General features: G+C 40.8%; 1 pseudogene; it reads right to left on the minus strand.

The window, feature by feature from the left end:
• Window positions 1–5,125: 5,125 nt before the first annotated feature.
• Window positions 5,126–5,243, minus strand: LOC126261086 (5S ribosomal RNA; annotated as a pseudogene).
• Window positions 5,244–21,543: the final 16,300 nt, after the last annotated feature.

Genomic DNA, 21,543 nt, shown 5'->3' on the forward strand with positions numbered 1-21,543 from the left:
AAAAGGGGATTGGGTGTTGTGTTGTCCTAAAAAATATTAAAAATAATGGATAGAGGAAAAAAAAGAAAAAAAAGCGGTTCTAGGCGCTTCAGTCCGGAACCGCGCTGCTGCCGCGCTCGCAGGTTCGAATCCTGCCTCGGGCATGGCTGTGTGTGATATCCTTAGGTTGGTTAGGTTTAAGTAGTTCTAAGTTCTAGGGGACTGATGACCTCAGATGTTAAGTCCCATAGTGCTTAGTGCCATTTGAACCATTTTGGTAGTGATTCCTTTCTCCTTCCGGGACGTAGTGCAGACCGCCGGTTCCGGCTTTGGCGTATTGTTCTATCGTTGCATTTGGTTTATCGGACGTCAGGTAGCTTCAGCAAGATTATTATTAGTTATTCGTTAGACTGCCACTACTCTGAGTTACCATCTTGTCAAGTGAATGCAACTCTTGGCGGCTTATCTCATTGCTCGCGAAAGTGTTTGTTGTCGGACCTTCTCAGAGGTAGATTCCTGGAGCACCGTCTGTGGCCCCTTAGTTCTGGTGAGACACGTGTGTCTAAAAGGAAGTGTGATGGCCAGTAGTTCAGTGCAATACTCCTTCAGGCCACGCCTTCTGCGGGTATAATCTGCCTCAGTACCCTTTAAGGAACTTATGTACTGGTCCTTGTCTTTTATTATTGTATTATTTATTGCAATACCTTGTAATGCCTACATTAAAGGTTATATATGTCTAGTTAATGGTTCTAGCCGCCTTCTGGAATAAATCTAGCAGTCTAGTGTTCAGTGGATGTTAAGGGTTGGGTTACGAAGTTTACCATCATCATATTTCACCTGTTTGGTGATCATTTACTTATTTTTTAATTAACCTTTGCTATTGTATTTGCTGTTTTACAGCAGGTTTCTAAATTTTTTGTATTATTGCCGTTCCTGGCGTGTAAGGCTTTCAACCGCGAAATTGGTCATTTGCCTTAAAATTCTAATTTGGTATTTGTGTTTTAGCAGTAAGTCTTAAAACCTTATTTACTGCCATTCCTGGCGTGTAAGACCTTCAGCCCAGATCATAGTGGCTTGCTTTTAAAACATTATCTGCTGTATCTGTATTTAAAGGTGATTTTCTAAATTGTATCTCTCTGAAAACACTGATATTTACACAGTTGTTTATTCCTTCATTAATAACGTGTGGTATTTTTATTTATTGTTGAGCCTGGAATTACTGGTTTAAAATAAATTATGTGTAACTGTAAAAGGCAACCAATAGTAACCGATTACGGCCCCTTCCACAATCGTGGCCGCGTCCTACCTTCCCTTGACTACCCGGTTTCACTAGCATGGATAAGATTTTTAAACATCTCTTCTTGAACGAACTCCTCTCTCTTTTAAATAAATATGCTTCGGAGGAACTGATAATCTTACTTCACAGAATTAACTAGGTCGAAGCAGCACATTTACACACTCCATTCGTGTTAAACAAGTGACACTCGGAAACAGAGTTGGGTTAGTAGAATAGATGCAAAATTAACATATAAACACAACAGCGAACATCGCATTCGGTTTTCGAAATTAGATTTTCCTCTTCTGCAAATAGTGCCGCTTATAAATGTGGTGACATGCGGGCGGAATGTGAAACTGGTCTACTTGTAAGAACACTGGAGTGTCCACCAGCACCCACTCCTCTACTTTCCCTCGCTGTAAACACTACGATACTGCCACCGCGGCGAGATTACCACCGTTTTGTCGTGTGAATGGATGGTAGACGGACTCATGAAGTTCTTTGCTGGACTGCGGGAGATGTTGATATCATAAAGGAGCAACATGCATGCGTATAGCTGAAGATCGTAATGCGCTGAAATATGTACATGAATCTTCTGTATTCACCAAATGCATCTGGCGTCAAAAATAAGTGTGGCAGGAAGAGAATCCCTACCTAGATGCTGTTAAGAGGTGGCTTGTTTGCACAGAGCAGCTATGCGGCTATGTCATAGAGCCAAAAAGAGGCAACAGCTGTGGCACAAACAGATAGCAATAAATATTAGCAATAATTTGAATGATTTATTGAAAGAAGTTTATAACACTTATCTGAACTGTGAAGATCGTGTGCTGGAATATACAGGGTGATTCTTATTAACGTTTGAAAACCCTGGAAGGGAGAGAGATCACGCTGAGACAAATAATTTATTATAAGAAACGCGGGGCCGTAAATATCGGGAAATACCCGAAAAGTGGATGACAAAAATGTCGAACATGTGACGGCACCAGATGACTTACCTCGCCACACGTGCTGGAGTGGAGGCCGTCGGTCTGTCGCACCTGATCATACCAATCCGAGTCACTTCGATGTGGCTTCAGGCCTAGCGCTTGGGGCTCATGGCTCGAGTCTTGTGTCTGGCAGACAGTGCCTTTTTGCATTGCACTAGGCAGTTGTGTGTTTACATTGAGGTAAAATTTATTACTTTAGTTGCCAGCCTCGCGGTCTCCGCTCGTTAGCTGGGAAGTCCTATACAGCGAAAACTACCGTATTGCGTCACAAGTAAATAGGTGTAAGATTCCGAATTGCATCGCTATTAGTAAATGACTCACGTGTTCTTTACTGCATGAAGTCTTCAGACAAAGCAAGAACGAACAATAGGAAAGAAACACAAAACAAGAACAGCCTTTGCTTGGTTACAGTGAGGACAATAGTTTTGTAACTTCCACGTTTCTAACATATCACATTTACAAAAGACGTTAGATACGGAGCAGCCGAGAGGAGTGATGTATAGTACGGCTCCCTAGTTTAGTTTGTCATGTTCCGTAGATCATTTTCACCATTATTTATCGATATGATGTGGAACAAGTCAGACTACAAGATATATATTGGGTGATCAAAAAGTCTGCATAAATTTGAAAACTTTATAAACCACGGAATAGTGTAGACAGAGAGGTAAAAATTGACAGACATGCGTGGAATGACATGGGGTTTTATTAGAACAAAAAAAAAGTATTACTAGACGCGTGAAAGATCTCTTACGCGCGTCGTTTGGTGTGATCGTGTGCTCAGTCGCCACTTTCGTCATGCTTGGCCTCCCAGGTCCCCAGACCTCAGTCCGTGCGATTATTGGCTTTGGGGTTACCTGAAGTCGCCAATGTATCGTGATCGACCGACATCTCTAGATATGCTGATTGACAACATCCGACGCCAATGCCTCACCATAGCTCCGGACATGCTTTACAGTGCTGTTCACAACGTTATTCCTCGACTATAGCTATTGTTGAGGAATAATGGTGGACATATTGAGCATTTCCTATAATGAACATCATCTTTGCTTTGTCTTACTTTGTTATGCTAATTATTGCTATTCTGATCAGACGAAGCGCCATTTGTCGGACATTTTTTGAACGTTTGTATTTTTTTTTGGTTCTAATAAAACCCCATGTCATTCCAAGCATGTGTGTCAATTTGTACCTGTCTATCTACATTATTCCGTGATTTATTCAGTTTTCAAATTTATACTGACTTTTTGATCACCCTGTATATTCACTCATGAATAGTGCTAATATGAATATTACTGCAATTTTTAGCTTTACACATGCAACTACATTTAGAGGTACAATTTTTTTACCAGTTCTGAAACAGTAACTCGTCCATGGAATAGAAGGAGTTGTCCAAAAGAAATGATTTTAAGCTAGATTTAAAACTTGATCTGCTACCTGCCAGACACTTTATGTTTTTGGGCAAATGATCAAAGATTTTTGTTGCTGAATAATGTACTCCTTTTTGGGCAAATGACAGCTTCGATAACGGATAGGAAAGTTCATTTTTCCCTTTAGTGTTGTACGTATGAACATCACTGTTCTTCGCGAACTGAGATGGATTATTTATAACGAATTTCATTAGCGAATATATGTTCTCTGATGGTGCACTTAAAATACTTAACTCCTTGAATAGGTGCCTACATGACGTCCTGTGGTGAACACCACTAATTACTCTCACTGCTCTCTTTTGTGCAATCAGTACTTTACGTCTAAGTGGTGAGTTACCCCAGAAAACTATCCCATAAGACATTACTGAGTGGAAATATGCAAAGTATGTTAGGAGGCTGATCTGTTTATTACCAAGACTAGCGATTCTACGAAGAGCGAAAGAAGCTGAACGTAATTGTTTGAGAAGCTCAGTAATAAGCTTCTTCCAGTTAAAGTTGTCATAAATGTGAACACCCAAAAATTTGGAGAAATCTACCCTGTTAACCGAGCCCAGTTGTCGGTATGACTCTATTCGGTGTATAGAACTGGATGTAGTGAGTTTTTTCAAAATTAAGGGAGAGTCTATTTTCCGAGAACTACTTAATATTTCTTTGAAAGACATCCTTAACAATACCTTCAGCTGTTTTTTCTGGAGTGGGATTTATTATAACACTCGTGTCATCTGCAAAAAGTACTAGTTCTGCTTACTGAACGTTAAGTGAGAGGTCATTCACATGAATAAGGAACAGCCTACTGGCCATGTAGGATCTAAAAGCCCAGTTGCTGCACATACGGCGAGGTACGTCACATGTGTTCATTTGGCTTTCACTTTTGGAGTATTTCTCGACATTTAGGCCCCGCGTGTATTGTATTAAATTACTTGTATCAGTGTCATTTGCGTCGCTTCGGACCGAGCGAGGTGGCGCTTTTGTTAGCACATTGGACTCGCATTCGGGAGTACTACGGTACAAACCCACTTGTGTCCATCCCGATTTAAGTTTCCCGCCTTTCCCCTAAATCGCTCCAGGCAAATACCGGATGGTTCCTATGAAAGGGGACGGCCGCCTTCCTTCCACATCCTTCCCTAATTCGATCGGACTGCTGACCTCGCTGTTTGGTCCCCTCTCCCCCAAATCAACTAACCAATGTCGCTTCAGGGGTCAATATTCACATCAAGTTGTGCCACAAATTCGTCTTCTCCCCAATCCTATTCAATAAAGCACTCCGTCTTCAGGCCACGAGTGGCCTACCGTGACCATCCGACAGCCGTGTCATCCTCAGAGTAGGATGCGGATAGGAGGGGCGTGGGGTCAGCACACCGCTCTCCCGGTCGTTAAGATGGTATTATTGACCGAGGCCGCTACTATTCAGTCGAGTAGCTCCTCAGTTGGCATCACGAGGCTGAGTGCACCCCGAAAAATGGCAACAACGCATGGCGGCTTGGATGGTCACCCATCCAAGTACCGACCACGCCCGACAGCGCTTAACTTCGGTGATCTCACGGGAACCGGTGTATCCACTGCGGCAAGGCCGTTGCCGAATCCTATTCAATACCTCCTCATTATTTATGTGATGTACTCGTCTAATCTTCAGCATTCTTCTGTAGCACCACATTTCGAAAGCTTCTATTCTCTTCTTGTCCAAACTATTTATCGTCCGTGTTTCACTTCAATACACTCCATACAAATACTTTCAAAAATGACTTTCTGACACTTAAATCTATACTCGATGTTAACAAATTTCTCTTCTTCAGAAACGCTTTCCTTGCCATTGCCAGTCTACATTTTATATCCTCTCTACTTCGACTATCATCAGTTATTTTGCCCCCCCCCCCCCAAATAGCAAATATCCGTTACTACTTTAAGCGTCTCATTTCCTAATCTAATTCCCTCAGCATCACCCGACTTATTTCGACAGATTAGAGAGATTAATGCTCGTACGGAGGCATATAGACAGTCGTTTGTCCCTCGCTCAGGACAGGAAAGCAAGTGGCTATAGTCTGATTTAAAGTAGTTGTCACTTGACAGGCAACGTGCTGCAGGGCTCCCGCCACCAATAAACCAATGGCAGCCGGCGCTGTCGGCTGCCACTGCGTTGCCACTTCGCTCTGCCGAGCTGACTAAGGCATTGTGCCAGCCAGTCCTCAGCGAGCCGTTGTAGATGTGTGGGTGAGAGATTTGAGTGACTTGTAGCTTCGCGTGTTTACGATGTCTGATGGAAGCAGTCGCAAGAGAGGGAGGCCGAGGCTGCACACTCCTCGGAAACCTCCAAAAAGTGGCGGACATGGCGTCGTTATACGCAGTCAGGCGCGTGAATACGTGTGTTCCTTAAGGGAGTATTTTGAGAGAGAGAGAGGGAGGCAGGAGGGCCTCTCGTTCCTTTGGATAAGGTGGTGGAGCGAACTGCAGCTGCTCTGCAAGTTAGCGAACGATCAGTAATAAGAATCTGCAAGGAGAAATTCACGAAAGAAGGCTCAAGTGAATCAACTAAATTGGAGACACCTGGGAAAAAGAGGCGACTGGAGAAGAGGGTCACAAAACTTGACTCTTTTCAGGAAGATGGCATTCGTCGTCAAATATACGCATTTTATTCGAGGAAGGAGTATCCAACACTCAAAAAACTACATGCTACCCTCACAGCGGCTGACCTGTTTCAGGGTAGTAAATCGTCTTTGTTAAGAGTCGTGAAAATGTTAGGATTCCGCTATAAATCCATCTCTGGCAGAAAGTTACTAATGGAACGCCAAGATATTGCAGCCTGGCGATGCTGCTTTCTTAGAGAAATAGTGGGGACAAATTTTGATGATATCGTTTGGCTTGATGAAACGTGGGTGAATGCAGGGGACAGTTTAAAAAAAGGCTGGACAGACGGTACCATCAGCGGAAGTATGGCAGCTCCGATCGGCAGAGGAAAAAGGATAATTGTAGCACATGCCGGAAATTCAAAAGGTTTCATTCCAAATTGTCTGCTACTATTCAGTTTAAATAAGACCTCCGACTGCCACGAAGAGATGAACCACAATACTTTTGTGAAATGGTTTGAAGACTGTGTGCTCCAGAACTTAACAAGAAACTCTATCATTGTTATGGATAACGCTCCTTATCATTCAGTAATACAAGACAAAGCACCCACAAAGGCAACGAGGAAAAACGACATTGTTAGCTGGTTACAGAAACATAAGGTGCAGTTCGACAGTAATTTTACAAGGGCAGAACTATTAGAACTTGTATCGCAACACAAGCCAAAGAAACCGATTTACATTGTGGATGAAGTAGCAAAAAAAATACGGGCATAAAGTGCTCAGATTGCCTCCTTACCATTGCCATTTCAACGCAATAGAGCTGATTTGGGCTCAGGTTAAGCGGCATATTGCTGAAGAAAATAAGAAATTCACATTAACCGAAGTGGAACGCCTTTTGAAAGAGGCAGTTGAAATTGTGACATTGGAAGACTGGCAGAAGGTAGTGCATCACGTGAAAGGAGTGATACAGGACGCATGGAACAATGAAGGTATCTTACAACAAAGTGTCGAAGACTTAATTATATCTGTCAATATGAGCAGCGAGACGGATAGTTCCACTGACTCTGACTCTGAATTAAGCGGTGTTTTCGCATTGTCTGATTAGTGTGTAGTGTACTTACTGCCATTAAATAGTGTGTTTGTGAATTTATTTCGATTAATTCTTATTCTTGTTGTGAGACTAAGAAATACTGTTTGGCCAGCTCTCAACATCTCCATACGGTAAGTTAGACTGAATTTTAATTCTATTTCATTTTGTATATACACGAAGATGTTATTCAATGTGTGTAATAGTTTTCGAGATTTGCAATCTAAAGAAGAAAACTTTTCCGGACGCGAAAATTTCTCACACTTCAATAGTTAATGTAACAACGGCCCTAATTAAAATTAAGAAAATATATTTGATTTGCTTATAGATACCACTGAGACCGATACTGTACGTAAATTTCAAAATATTTACATAATATGTATAGGAGATAGAGATTTTAAACGTCATACTTGTTTTGAGTTCAGTACTGATAGGGTTGCTTAAAAATTCTGTTTTCAGAAATTTATATACAAGAAACGTGATGCACTACGAAAACTTTTAAGGATTCTTTGCCGAGTGCATTATTTTGTTAATGAATGGAAAAAAATATTTTGCTGTGACACCAATAGTTTTTCAGTAATGACGTGATAAGTTAGAAGCTGTTTGCGAAATTGAGAATTTAAATGGTTTCAAACAAATTAATGTAACTCTTGTCCTAATTAAAATTAAGAATAGACATTTGACAGATTGAGAGACGTTGTAGAGACATACATCATATGTGTGTTTGAAATTTTTTACTTACTTTTTGTAGAAGATACAGGCTTTAAAACGATTTTCTATCGCCGGGGGTAGCGATGCGCTGAGGCGGCTGCCTCCAGCCAGTACTTGACGTGACAACGCCGCAACTTCGCAGCGCAAACAAGTGACAACTACTTTAAATCAGACTATAGTAGTGGTACAGAGTACCCTTCGCAACGCAGCATATAATGGCTTGAGGAGTATCTATGTAGAAGTAGACGCACATGTAGAATGTACTTGGTTTACACATTTACAATAACAGGCACGACACGGCACTACAGACTGCTCGAAGCTTGTTTATGCGTACTGTTGTTATTGAGGTCCACAGTCCGAACACTGGTTTGAAGCAGTTCTCCTCGCTAATCTCTTCTGAGCAATCCTCTTCATCTCTGGATAACAACTGTACCCTAGATGCACTTCATTCTACAGAATGTAGCCATGCCTTTGTGTCCCTCTACACTTTTCACCTCCCAGACATTCCTCCCTTTACAAACAGACGAATCCTTGATGAACGTTTTTTTTTTTTTTCACGATTGGATTCAGTATCTCTTATTAGTTACGTTATCTTCAGTATTCTTCTGTATTGTAAGCTTCTATTTTGATTTTGTCTTGTTTATCGTCCATATTTCAATTCTATATCAGTCTATCGTCCAAACAATAACCTTCATAAGACTTCCTTACGCCTAAATTTCTGTAGTATTTTTTTTAAATCTGTTTTTCAGAAAAAAAGCTATCCTCACTGTTGCACGTCTGCATTCCGTATCCCCCTTACTCCTTCCGTTGTCGGCTATACGACTTCTGAAATAGTAAAACTCGTCTACCTCTATCAGTATCTCATTTCCTTATCTTATTCCCTCAGCATTATTTTATTCAGTTCGACTGCACTCTTTTACTCTCGTTTTACTTTTAGTGATGTACATCTTATAGCATCTTTTGAAGACACTATCCATTCCGTTAAGCTGGCTTTCGTCGTTTTGCTGCCTCTGTCAGAAATATAACGTTATTTTTATTTATTGTCACTGAACTTCAACTGTCTTTCTAAAATGTATGCTTGGTTGTACTAACTGTTTGCTCAATGTTCAGGTTGAGTGACAGAAGTGATAGGGTACAACGATTATTCATACAGGTATGGAATCGAACGAATACGACTTAAAGGTGAAATAATATTGTTTACTAGCTGCAGCGCCCTGCATTGCCCGGGATATTTATCGTCTGCCCCAGAGAGTGACTGACCCTGTGCCTATTAGTACTATTGGCACTTTAATTCCTTTCTTGATGCAAGTTTTCGCAAACTTAATATTTTCCCTGTATGAAAAGATGATTAATTCCATCATCTGTTGTTCATTCTGAGATAAGTATATCATTGTGTTTTTGGAAATTCGTCTTCCATTGTTTCAGTTCAGCTTTCATGGTTTCAAGTAGGGCTGTGTTCGAGCACGACAAGAACTGTTTGAAGAGTTTACGTCACAGTTCCGGAAATCTCGGGTTCTGTTAGATCTTTAGATCGGCTCGCGATTTAGTGACTTTGTTGATACTACATCCACGATCTGCCTTAGTGTTTGAATAGCAATGTGGCTTGAAATAATAAAAATGTCTGTGAAACGCATTAAAATATCTTCTAGGGTATATGTCATAACAACGGCAACTAATCAATAAATAAGAGCTTTCGCTCATCCCACGATCTAGTGATGTCTAGTGGTACTGTCTCCAAGTCGTGTATTTCCGTATTGCCGTTGTAATTTTTTCTTGCTATAGGAATCACAGTCAGTTTACAAGAATATATTTCGTTTTCTTCACTGTTCCATTTGAATGAAGAAATTTGAAGTAAATCGACCAAGAACTTTGAAGTAAATCGATCAAGTACTTTTCGAGATGTTTGGTAACAACGTTTCTCCTACATATATAGAGAGCCCATGCCCGCCCAAATGTTCATCAGGGGATCATGCAGAAATCTGAGAAATCTGAAGTAAATCGGCCGAGAACTGAAGAACTTTTAGAGACTTTTGATAACAATCTTTTCTATTTATACAGTATATTGCATACATATATACTTCAAGTCGGCTTACGGTATCTTGTGTAGACAGGGATCTTTCTCTTGTCTTGATGGTAAAGTGTGCAAAATTTCATCAAGATCGGAACAAAACTATAGATTTGTATGAATTACAAACAAACAAGAAATTAACGGACACATTTCTTATACATATATAGACACGTGCAGTCATACTCGATAGCAGACCACGCCTCTGGTAAGCCGCTAGTCCGCTGCCAATGAGATGGTCGATTTTGGTGAAACTTGTCACGGCGCAAGGACACAGACTCAGGTGACAAAACAGTCTCGCACTGACACGGCATGCCAAGTAGCTGTGTAGCAATGCGGACTGTCTCTTTCCTTTTTTGTCGGTCCTACTGCAAGTGATGCGAGCCAGCTGCTGGCGGCACTTACGTAAGCTACGGTTCGAGTCGCTGCTGAGATAACACTCAGCCCGCGTCAACGACCCCATCAATCGCTGCTGCCTTCACTGGGCTGCCGTGACGTAACGTGCGTCTATGTGTGTACGTGGTGCGTGTGTGAGTGAGTGTGTATGTTCATGGATAGCTCGGGAAAGCGTTGACCGATTTCAACCAAATCTGGTACGCATATGACTTACAGGAGGACCACACGGATTTTTGTACTTTTTTATATTTAAGGTACGTGAAATTCCTAACTCAAATATCAATCAGCAAAATCAGCTAGATGAAACTCCCAAAAATTCTCCAGAAAATTGATTCTGAAGTTTCCCGACCATCTTTTAATATTTTAAGGCATGAGCAAATTTTTTGGACACGTTGTGTGGCTGCTCGTTTCTCACGTGTCCTTTCCCAGGTTCCTTTCCCAGCGGAGAGAACGTTTTCAATAAAGGTGTAGGTTACATGAACATTTCCATAAAGCATAAAATACACAAGGATGAAAATTTAATTTGTAATATTTTTATCAAGTAATCTCTACATAAAACGCAATATCACGACTGACTCACTCTCACTAATTCATCTTCGACCAGCCCAAACCACTAAAGATAGCAACTTGAAATTTACAGAAGGTGTTGAACATGTACTATAATTCCATCCATAAGGGGGTGAAATATGGGATGAAAGAGTATTTGAAAATACGTCGCGATTAAGACAATTTTCATGATAGACCTACGAAAATTGGTTTGCTTTCCTGGTCAGAAATAAAGAAATACGTATTTCAACATTTTTGGAAATTTAATCCCTATGGGGGTGAAATGGTAAGTGAAAGTTGTTTCTGGAAATATATAATTATTAAAGAACAATAAAGTATTTCTAATGCTACATGTATGAAAATTGCTATTTGACATCTCGGTTCTAAATACAAAATACCAATTTCAGTGCTTTTAGAAATACAATCCCTAAAAGGGTGAAACAGGGGATGAAACTTTTTATGAAAATACTTCATTATGAAACCATTTTTAGAGTTAAATCTTTGAAAATTTGTATTTGGCTTCTCGCTTAGAAATGAAAAATTACATGTTTTACTGTCTTTGGAAAATCAACCCTAAGGGGATGAAGTAGGGCCATCATCACCCATCGCAAACTGGTAAATCTGGTGACTGTGTTGATCTGATACTATAGGCATCGTTTTAGAAGGGATTCTTCGAAATCCCACTCCTAAGAGGAATGAAGAGTTTTTTGAAATTATTTCATTATGAAAGCATTTTCAAAATTTGCATTTGACTTCTCTGTTAAAAATAAAAAAATACGGGTTTCACTGTTTTTGGAGATCAACCCCCAAGGAGGTGAAATAGGGTATGAAAGTTTTAAGAAAACTGATGTTTTACTTCTTAGTTAGATATGAAGTTTCTATTGAAATATCATCATAAGAACTCAAAAGGCATGATTACCAGAAACCTTGGACTTCATCTACGAGAATCGCTTTTTGGTCAGGCGTACATTCGCAAAAAGATCATGCTTCTATGGCTTTAATTAGCGTAAAAGCTTAGAAAGTGTTGAAATTTGTGACCAACATAAAAATTCGATTACAGAAAAACAAGAAAAAACCTGTGCAGACGATACGGTGTACGCGAGCGAGGCAGCGGGCGCTAAGGTAGTGTTCTATAAAAGATCATTAACTAAGAGCTTATGTTTGTAATGAAAACTAGATTTGTCTGTATGATACGTAATTAGAAATAAGATGTACGTTTTCATAAAAACAACAATTAGATATTTGTTAATTAGCACATATTTGATGAATTTCTCATTTAAATGGTGTAGGAATTCGAAATGAATGAAGAAAAGAAACAGAAAAAATAACGACCGAAACGAGACTCGAACTTGCGACTACCAGCCTCAAGTGCTACTATTTCGGTTTTATCATATTTATGCATTTGCATCAGCCAGCAATCGAACCTTAAATCACGAAGTGACAGAGGAGCATTCTACCACAAAGCCCCTCAGTCTTTCGGAAGTAACAGAGCTTCCTTTAGCATATTAAAGACGGCCGGAAAACTTCATCTACATCTACACAGATACTCAGCAAGCCACAGTACGGTGCGTGGCGGACGGTATCCTGTACCACTATTTGTCATCTGCCTTCCTGTTCCTCTCGCAAATAGAGCGAGGAAAAAACGACTATCTCTATGCCTCCGTTTGACTGCTAATTTCTCGTTATCATATCTTCGTGGTCCTTACGCGCAATGTATGATGGCGGCAGCAGAATCGTTCAGCTGTCAGCTTCAAATGCTGGCTCTCTAAATTTTCTCAATATTATTCCTCGAAAAGAACGTCGCCTTCCCTCCAGGGATTCCCATTCGAGTTCCCGATGCATCTCCGTAACACTCGTGTGTTCTTCAAACCTACCGGTAACAAATCTAGCAGCCCGTTTCTGAATTGTTTCGATGTATTCCTTCAATCCTGCGTGGTGCGGATCCCAAACACTCGAGTAGTACTCAAGAATAGGTTACATCAGCGTCCAATATGCAGTCTCCTTTACAGGTGAACCACTTTTTCCTGAAATTCTCCCAACAAATCTAAGAAAGTCATTCGCCTTCCCTACAACAGTTCTCACATGCTCATTCCATCTCATATCGCTTTGCAACGTTACGCCCAGATATTTAAAAACCTTCACTGCGTCAAGCAGGACACTAGTAATACTGTATGCAAACATTACAGGTTTGATCCACATTAACTTACGTTTTTCCACATTTAAGGCTAGCTGCCATTCATCACGCCAACCGGAAACTTTGTCAAAGCGTCTTGCATCTTCCTACAGTCACTCAACTTCGACACCTTACCGTACACAATGGCATCATCGGCAAACAACCGCAGATTGCTGCCCACCCTGTCCAACATATCTTTCATGTATATAGAGAACAACAGCGGTCCCATCACACTTCCCTGAGGCATTCCTGACGATACCCTCGCCGTCGAGGGAAACATACTGGGTTCTATTATCTAAGAAGTCTGCAAGCCACTCACATAACTGTGAACTTATTCCATATGTTTGTACCTTCGTTAACAGCCTGCAATGGGACACCGTGTCGAATGCTTTCTGGAAATCTAGAAATACGGAATCTGGCTCTTGCCCTTCATGCATAGTTCTCAGTATATCATGTGAGATAAGGGCAAGCTGAGTTTCACACGATCGATGTTTTCTAAAGCCATGCTGATTCGCGGACATAAGCTTCTCGGCCTCAAGAAAGTTTATTATATTCGAACCGAGAATATGTTCAAGGATTCTGCAGTAAACCGAAGTGGGGGTATTGGTCTGTAATTTTGCGGGTCCGTTCTCTTACCCGTCTTACATAGAGAAGTCACCTGCGCTTTTCCCAGTCACTTGGGACTTTGTTCTGGACGAGAGCGTCACGATAAATGCAAGGGCCAATGCCGTAGTGTACTCTTCGTAAAATCGAACTGGTATTCCATCCGGACCTCGTGATTTATTTGCTTTCAAGTCTTTCAGCTGTTTCTCTATGCTTATTACTATGTCTCCTTACGGTAGACTGCCCGGTGGTCAAATGACGGTATGTTTGAACGATTCTCCTATGTGAAAGACTTCTTGAAAGTGAAATTTAAAACTTCGTCTTTCGTTTTGCTATCTTCAGCTGCCGCTCCAGAATGGTTAACAAGGAACTCAACGCAAGCCTTAGGCCCGCTTAGTGATTTTTGCTTAAGACCAGAATTTTTTCAGGTTCTCTGCCAAATCTTTTGCTAAGGTGTGTCGATGGTAGCTGTTGTATGCTAGTTCTGAACTTGTGAAGGCATTGCTAATTACGCTTATAAAATATTTTTGTTCGTGATTTTCTTTAGATTTCTATTCTTTTCTTTTGTTTATATGGGCATTGCTAATTGTGAGTATGTAACATTCTACTGTGGTTTTTAGATGTAAAGATGTAATTGTGATTATTTCGTTTGCCAATGGATAAATATGTTTCTTGCTTTGTACCTGTGGTAAAGTTTGTAAAGTTCTCTTTTGGAATATTATTAATTGTGAAAAATGCAGTCAATAACATTTATAAAGATTTATGTAATTTACGATAACGATATAACATCTATAGACAGGGGACAGCGATAGTGATATCGATAATCGATAGTCGAAAGGTTGTTGTGTAGTAGAGGGTATGGTGGATGGTGTATCTGTGAAGCGTGCGCGGAAAATTATTACTGTGTTTCATGAAAAGCATACGTAATTGTATGGACAGTGATACCGAACTATCAGATTGGTAATTCTCTTTACTACTGCGGTATGTAATGCCATCGCCAGCGAACTTTAAGAGCAAATAAACCGGACTGTGAAAGTGCCGCTAAAAATACTTCGTTGTGGCCGACACGAACAGTGCTTTTATGCGAATGAACTTTGCTGGTACTGGTTTTGGGTGGTGGAACTGTTGTCTATCACATTCTATCAAGCCGTGAAAGTGAAGACTTTAATAAACTGTGCAATATAAATGACTTTCAGTGACGTTGTCGAAGTTTGAAATTAGAGAACAGAGTGGACATTGTTTACTGTGTGCTTCACACACAATAACAATTCTATGAACTGTGTATTTGTGGCTAAGACTATATGAATGTGACGAGCTGTGTAATTATGGACGATAGCGTCACGGACAGTGCATAGAGTGTAAAAACGAGCGATGTCTACGTAATGTACTTTGAAAGCGAGGACATGTCAACAAGGGTCGTATACTGTCGTCTTGTGGTTTGTTAATCACCACGGGGTTAATGATACGGCTGTGCCGGAACTTTGTGTTTCGTCGGAGAAGATTAACCAGCGGAACTGCCTGTATCCTGCTCTCATCATCGTAACCCGCAGACTTCGTGCTGCCCAACGCAACGCTTCGTATGCAACAAGTTAAGAGATTTCGCCGAACGCTATCCCCTGACCTAGAAACTTTCTTTCTCTATTAAAAGTATACGAAATACAGACTCTATTCAAATAAATTCTTTGTTTAGTTTATGTTTGCTTTCTGCTAACGAAAATAAAATTACAATCACTGAATTAAAAGTTGCCTGGTACTCATTGTTGAAACACCAGTAAATATAAACTTCTTCCTCTCATTAGAACTAATTCTCCTTGCATGTCAAAATTATTGTAGTTATTTTATGTAGTTTTATGTATTGTTATGAGACTAGATATATGACAGTGACTAATAAGAGTATTTTGTCGCGAAATATGGCGTCGCGTGAAAATTACGGTGACCGCCATAATTGCTTGCGTTCTGACCAATAACGTAAAAGCTGCTATTCCCGTATTGGTGGATTTCCTGACGTGAGTGTGAATTATAAATGTCAGCTGTCAAATCACGTAGGGACTGTTTAGCCAGTAATAAAAGTTTTTGATATTGTACTGCTATGAGTCGTAGTATTAAGAGACACTGGTTATACTCAAAAGTGGGTAGGTGTATGGTGAACCCCCCCCCCCCCCCCCCCCCCCAGTGTTCATGCAATTATTAACAGTCACTTTTTCTAATTCCTTTCAGATATTGTCTTAGATGTCTTTGAAGTTTCAGAGAATATATACATAATTTTGTCGGTTCAGGTTAATTTCAGAGCAGTTTCTCGTGAATATTAGAGCTTTCAGTTCATAAACAAAGTGGGATCGTGACCAGATGAGAAGTATAACAAATAGTGTAGTTTTCCAACTAGAATTTTGGATGACTTCACAGTTCAGATTTTGATAATTATTTTCCTGTGGGTTTAGGTCATCACAAACTTCACGTACAATAAACATAAAAAATTACAAAAATCCGATCGACATGTGGTCCCCTTATTAGTAACAGGAGACAATTACCGTCGATTATTTGAAGAAATGCTGCTGAGCGACCAGCCAATTATTTGTACAGTATAGTTTTAATTTATGCAAGGACGTGTTTCAAGCTTTCACGCATCTTCATATTGCGTAAAATATTTAGATCTTTATCACTAAAAGGTGTTTCTTGTTTATATTTTGAATGTTACAACTGCCCTATACAAAATAAAAATTCGTGTAGCTTTTCAAGTTGGTTATTTATGCTTGATTATTAATTGGGCTTGCTTACTTCTATTCTGAATGTGGAGCTGGTGAAATATGAGCATAGCTCTTGAAATCCTGGAGTAATTCCAATCAAAATTTGTACGTACATGACTTGCTATTTGGAAAATTGTACCGTTGCGGCAAGACACCTGTAACAGACTGTGGGGTCGTGTGCGAATGTGAAGGCATGATCCCACATTGCTTTCCAGAGCAATATATTTCTTGATTTGAAACACGACTCATTGTAGCATCATTACTCTTTGTATGGATCCTTCTGGCGAAGCAAGTCTCTGTGTGTTTTGTGAAGTAGTGTTGACAACTTATTACCCCGGTTTGGTTTTCTCTTAATCTAAAAACTTGTGATTACTCATATTTGTATTATGTCGTTCAATCATGTTGCTGCCTATTTATCTGATGTGTAAGTGAACTGAAGGACTAGTGATGGAGTGAAGATATAATGGTAACTAGGTGGGGTGGAGGCACAGGGGAGGGGGTGGGAGAGAAGACAAAGTGAAGGGTGAATGCTAAGTAGGGGAACTGCGTTGATAATGATGTGGAGAAAAAGGGGTGAGGAGGAAGAGGTGAAATGATAGGAAGGGAAGATTGGGGGGGGGGGGAGGCAGAGATAAAGTGAGGTGTGGTAAAGAATTTTTATTACGAGATTTTTTCATTGATTTTACTTTCTGTCCAGTTTCCAATATTTATCTGGTCATTAAGTAATCGCTTATTGTGAAATATGTGGAGATGCATCTGTGTAAACATACTTCTGTAAACAATGTAAACACTGAATTTCGAATCAGACGTTTGAAATATGAGGTTCAATGTAAATTTTAACAGTTTTCAGTTGTCATAGTGAGGACTGCATATTAATTGTCAAACTTTCATTGTCCAGTAGTGAAGGGCAGGTCGAATGAACAAAGGATCAAGATGACGATTTGAAGGCGAGTTTAGCACCCTAGAACATTTTCTTTAGCCCCAGGCAAAAGAACGCACGCTGGAAAGAAAGATACTGCGTAGTTCCGCTGCCAGACCCCTGCCCCGCGCCACTCTACATCTACGTCACTGCTCTCCATATCACGCTTAAGTATTTGACACAGGTTTCACTGAAGAACTTTCAGACTGTTTCTCTGTCATTCCACTCTCGAACAGCGTGCGAGGAAAATTGAACACTTAAATCTTTCCGTGTGAGTTCTAATTTCTCTTATTTTATTACTATGGCCATTTCTCTCTGTATAGGCTGGAGTAACACAATATTTTTGCATTCGGAGGAGAGAGTTGGCGATTGAAATGATGTCCTTGCAACGAGAAACGCCTTTGTTTTAATGAGTGCTGGTCCAACATGCGTATTATATCCATACCTCTCTCTTCTCTTTTTCGCAATAGTACAAAATGAGCTGTCCTTCTTTGAAATTACGGATATCATCAGTGAATCCTATCTGGCAAAAATCCCGTACTGTGTAGCAATACTCCAGAAGAAGACGCAGAAGCGTCTGTTTAGTAGATGTGTTGCATTTCCTAAGTTTTCTACCAACAAAATGCAGTGTTTGTTTCGTCTTCCCGGCAACATTATCTGTGTGATGGTTCCAATTAAATCTGTTTGTAACTGTAACTCCAGGGTATTTACTTGAATTGACAATCTTTAACTTCGTTTGATCTATCGTATAACCGACATTTAAAGGATTTCTTTTAATACTCATGTGATCTCACTTTTTATTGTAGAGTCAGCTGCCACTTTTTGAACGATACAGATATTTTTCTTGAATCATTCGCGCAATTGGTTTTGATCTTCTGATCTCTTTATTAGGCGCTAAATGAGAGCATCATCTGCAAACAATCTAACTGTAAGACAGGTGCTCAAATTGTCTTCTAAATTGTTTATAGAGCCTAGGAGTAGCAGATGGCCAGTAACACTTCATTGGGAGAACACCAGATACCGCTTTTGTAATGCTCAGGCTTAAAAAGAACCCTTCCACTAGAAGCACTTTTTGGACACGTTATTAAATGTAGGAAAATACTGTGTGGAAGGAATTGTAAGAAGACTATGCAGGATGTTTCTAAAATGAATATAAAAACTGAGAGGGCTAGTAGAGCGGGTCATAACAAACAGCTCAAACCTCCCTTGGCGTTAGACACTAGGCGTCCTTTAACAGCGTCGCGCGCCGCTGGGAAGATAGGCATACAGCCCGTCATGCAAGTCGACATGGTAGCAGGCCTGCAGGGTTTTGTTTTCAATTTCTTTGTAACAGCGAGCGAAAAGAGAGGTGGGGGTTGACGTTTCGTGACCTTTGCTCGCAAACAATTACAAAAATCGTTCGAAATTACGCCCTCCTGCTTGAAAACACTCCGTTCAACGACACTTAAGTGACTGTCACAGCCTTTAAAACACATCTGGGAAAGTAGGGATTGCATCGGAGGCTGCCATAGTTCGTGCTATCAGTTCTTCATCCGTAGGTGTTTCGTAAATAACAGGTTTCAGGCGTTCCCATACGAAAAAATAAAGGGGCGTCAGGTCGGGGGAACATACAGGTCACGCCACCGTCCCACTGCGCCCTGTCCAGGCCTCGCCCAACGTTTCATTTAAATGATTTCGCACCGCATGAGTGAAGCGCACGGGTGCACCATCATGTTGGTACCACATGCACCGTCACGCGTTGAGTGGGATATGTTCCAGTAACTCTGCCAATGTTTCCCTTATGCTGATTAAATGTTTGTGTTCAGTCGTCGGTGTAACACCTACGAACTAATCAGATTGTCGCCTACCAAACCATCTCAAACATTGAGGGCGAAGTGCTCTTGGTGATCACGAACAAAGCCGGCGTGCGGATTTTCCAGTGTGTACATGCGTTTATTGTGACTTTAGAACACGCCTTCCCTTGTAAAGGATGCCTCATCCGTAAAAAGTACAAAGTGTGGGAATTCAATTTGAATGGCATACTTCTGTAAAAGAAGATAATGCGATATGGAAAATCTTCTGGGTTGAGGGCTTGAACTTTTTGAAGGTGGTAAGGGTGCAGATCATCTTCATTTCACACACGCCAGACACTGAAACGGCTTACCTCCTCTTCTGAATTTGAGGGCGTGTTTTGTAGCAACGCTAATGCCTCATCTTCGAACTCTGGTGTACGCACTACGTCGCGCCTAAGTCACAAAATGAATCCATCGGTTTTGATGTAGGCATTAAATGCAGATGCCCCTCTACGACACGTTGTCAGTGGACAACTCACCTCAAGCTCATCTGTTTCTTGTAGGGACCTGTGCATGGCCGTGAACGAGCGTGGATCTGGCCATCGACCATTCGGAAACGGCTGAAAGTACAATTGTCCAGCGGTGGGATCATTTCCATCCGCCACCCAGTAAGCACAGTGCATGTCTGCCCTTTCCTCGCACGAAAAGTGCTCCATTCGTCGTCCGCTCCCCACGGTACCAAACACAAGAGAGTTCCCTTCTGTTTACACCATGACACAGATCGAACCAGGCTCTGCAGTGCGCGCAGGTACCGCCCTCTGTGCGACATCGTATCAAATAGGCATTTGTACTGTTTTATTCAATGCGTTCCCGTCCCAGCAAATACCGGAAGAAACTCCATGGTGTCGTCCCGTCTGGAATACCTGCTACCACACCAACTCGGATGGTAGGCTGTTTGCCTACCATCCAGGCGGTGTGCAATACTGTTGAATGACGTTACTTGTTATAACCCACTTTACCGGCCCTCTAATTTTGTACACTCATTTTAAAAACACCACGAATAAGCTCTCCAGCCGCGCTCCAGTAGAAGAGATAGGCAGCTGAGGGTGTAGACTGGGAGCGTTACTGCGCACACGGTGTATGGACAGCCACCTCCGTTCTGCTGTTGCTGCTCCAGACCTCCACCTCCAAGGAACGATTGTGTGTGTTGGGGGAGAGGGGGAAGGGAGGAGGGGCATACCTGCCTGGTACCCCATTGCAATCGTTTGTCATTGACATTCCGATAGTAAAGCATGTTAGGTGTTTCTTGCTCCTACCTTGCGTTGACCTGCAACCCCAATGTGGTGTGATATCTTTGAAAATTCTCTGCGATATCTGCAGCTCGACACACGAGATGGTGCAGAAAGATCTCTTTCATGTTTTTAAAATACTTCTTTAAACACACAAAAAAATAACTCACTGCGTTAAAATTCGCGGAGCAGTATTGGGGACAATAAGAGACAAGAATGTAATTGTTTGCTCCAGAACAATCGCGTGCGCTGCCTCTGTTTATCTGATGGCACGAAGATTATTGCAAAAAGAAAATACTAGCATTAAAGTACACTGCTTCTAAGCCTCGGTAAAGTTCCTCATCATTATGCCAAATAATGTTGGTAGACTATATATGTTCGTATCCTGCAAGGTTGGTTGCTTCCCATGCAAACTTCTGTACGTTGCTCATTTGTACTCACTTCCACATTACTTCACAGTACATGGCACAACCTGACAACGTTTTACTCAGCTACAGTTGCTCTTCCGTTGTAAGCTATATCAGATGTGAACAATTCCAAAACAAAACTTTTAGCTGTTTCACAGCAGACATTATTATTTAATTGTGACTGTGATGTGTGCGTGTAATTGTTTCAGAACACAAATTTCCATCGTCTTGATTCAAAATTGACATTCAGATGCACATTTCTGGGATTCGGAGGAATACTTAAATGTTTAGAGAATTTTACAAGATAGCAGAATTATGAAATCCGTCACTGTTTGGCTGTGTGCTGAGATGTTGCATTAAATAGTAAGAACTACAAGATGTCACTAAAAAATAACAAAAACTGTAGCACGCAATGAACATCCGGTTCCCATGAAGTACACACTTAGCATGACAACTAAACGAATTGTTAATTTCTTGACAAAAAAATTAGCAAAGATTAAACAGCTATACAATCATTTTATGCATGCATAAGCATGACTCCAGGCATTTTGACTTTTTTTTATAAATGTTGAAACGTCTCCATGTGAACCGTTCCGTTGATCTTG

The sequence above is a fragment of the Schistocerca nitens genome, chromosome 5, assembly GCF_023898315.1.
Source record: "Schistocerca nitens isolate TAMUIC-IGC-003100 chromosome 5, iqSchNite1.1, whole genome shotgun sequence".
Classification (NCBI taxonomy): Eukaryota; Metazoa; Arthropoda; class Insecta; order Orthoptera; family Acrididae; genus Schistocerca; species Schistocerca nitens.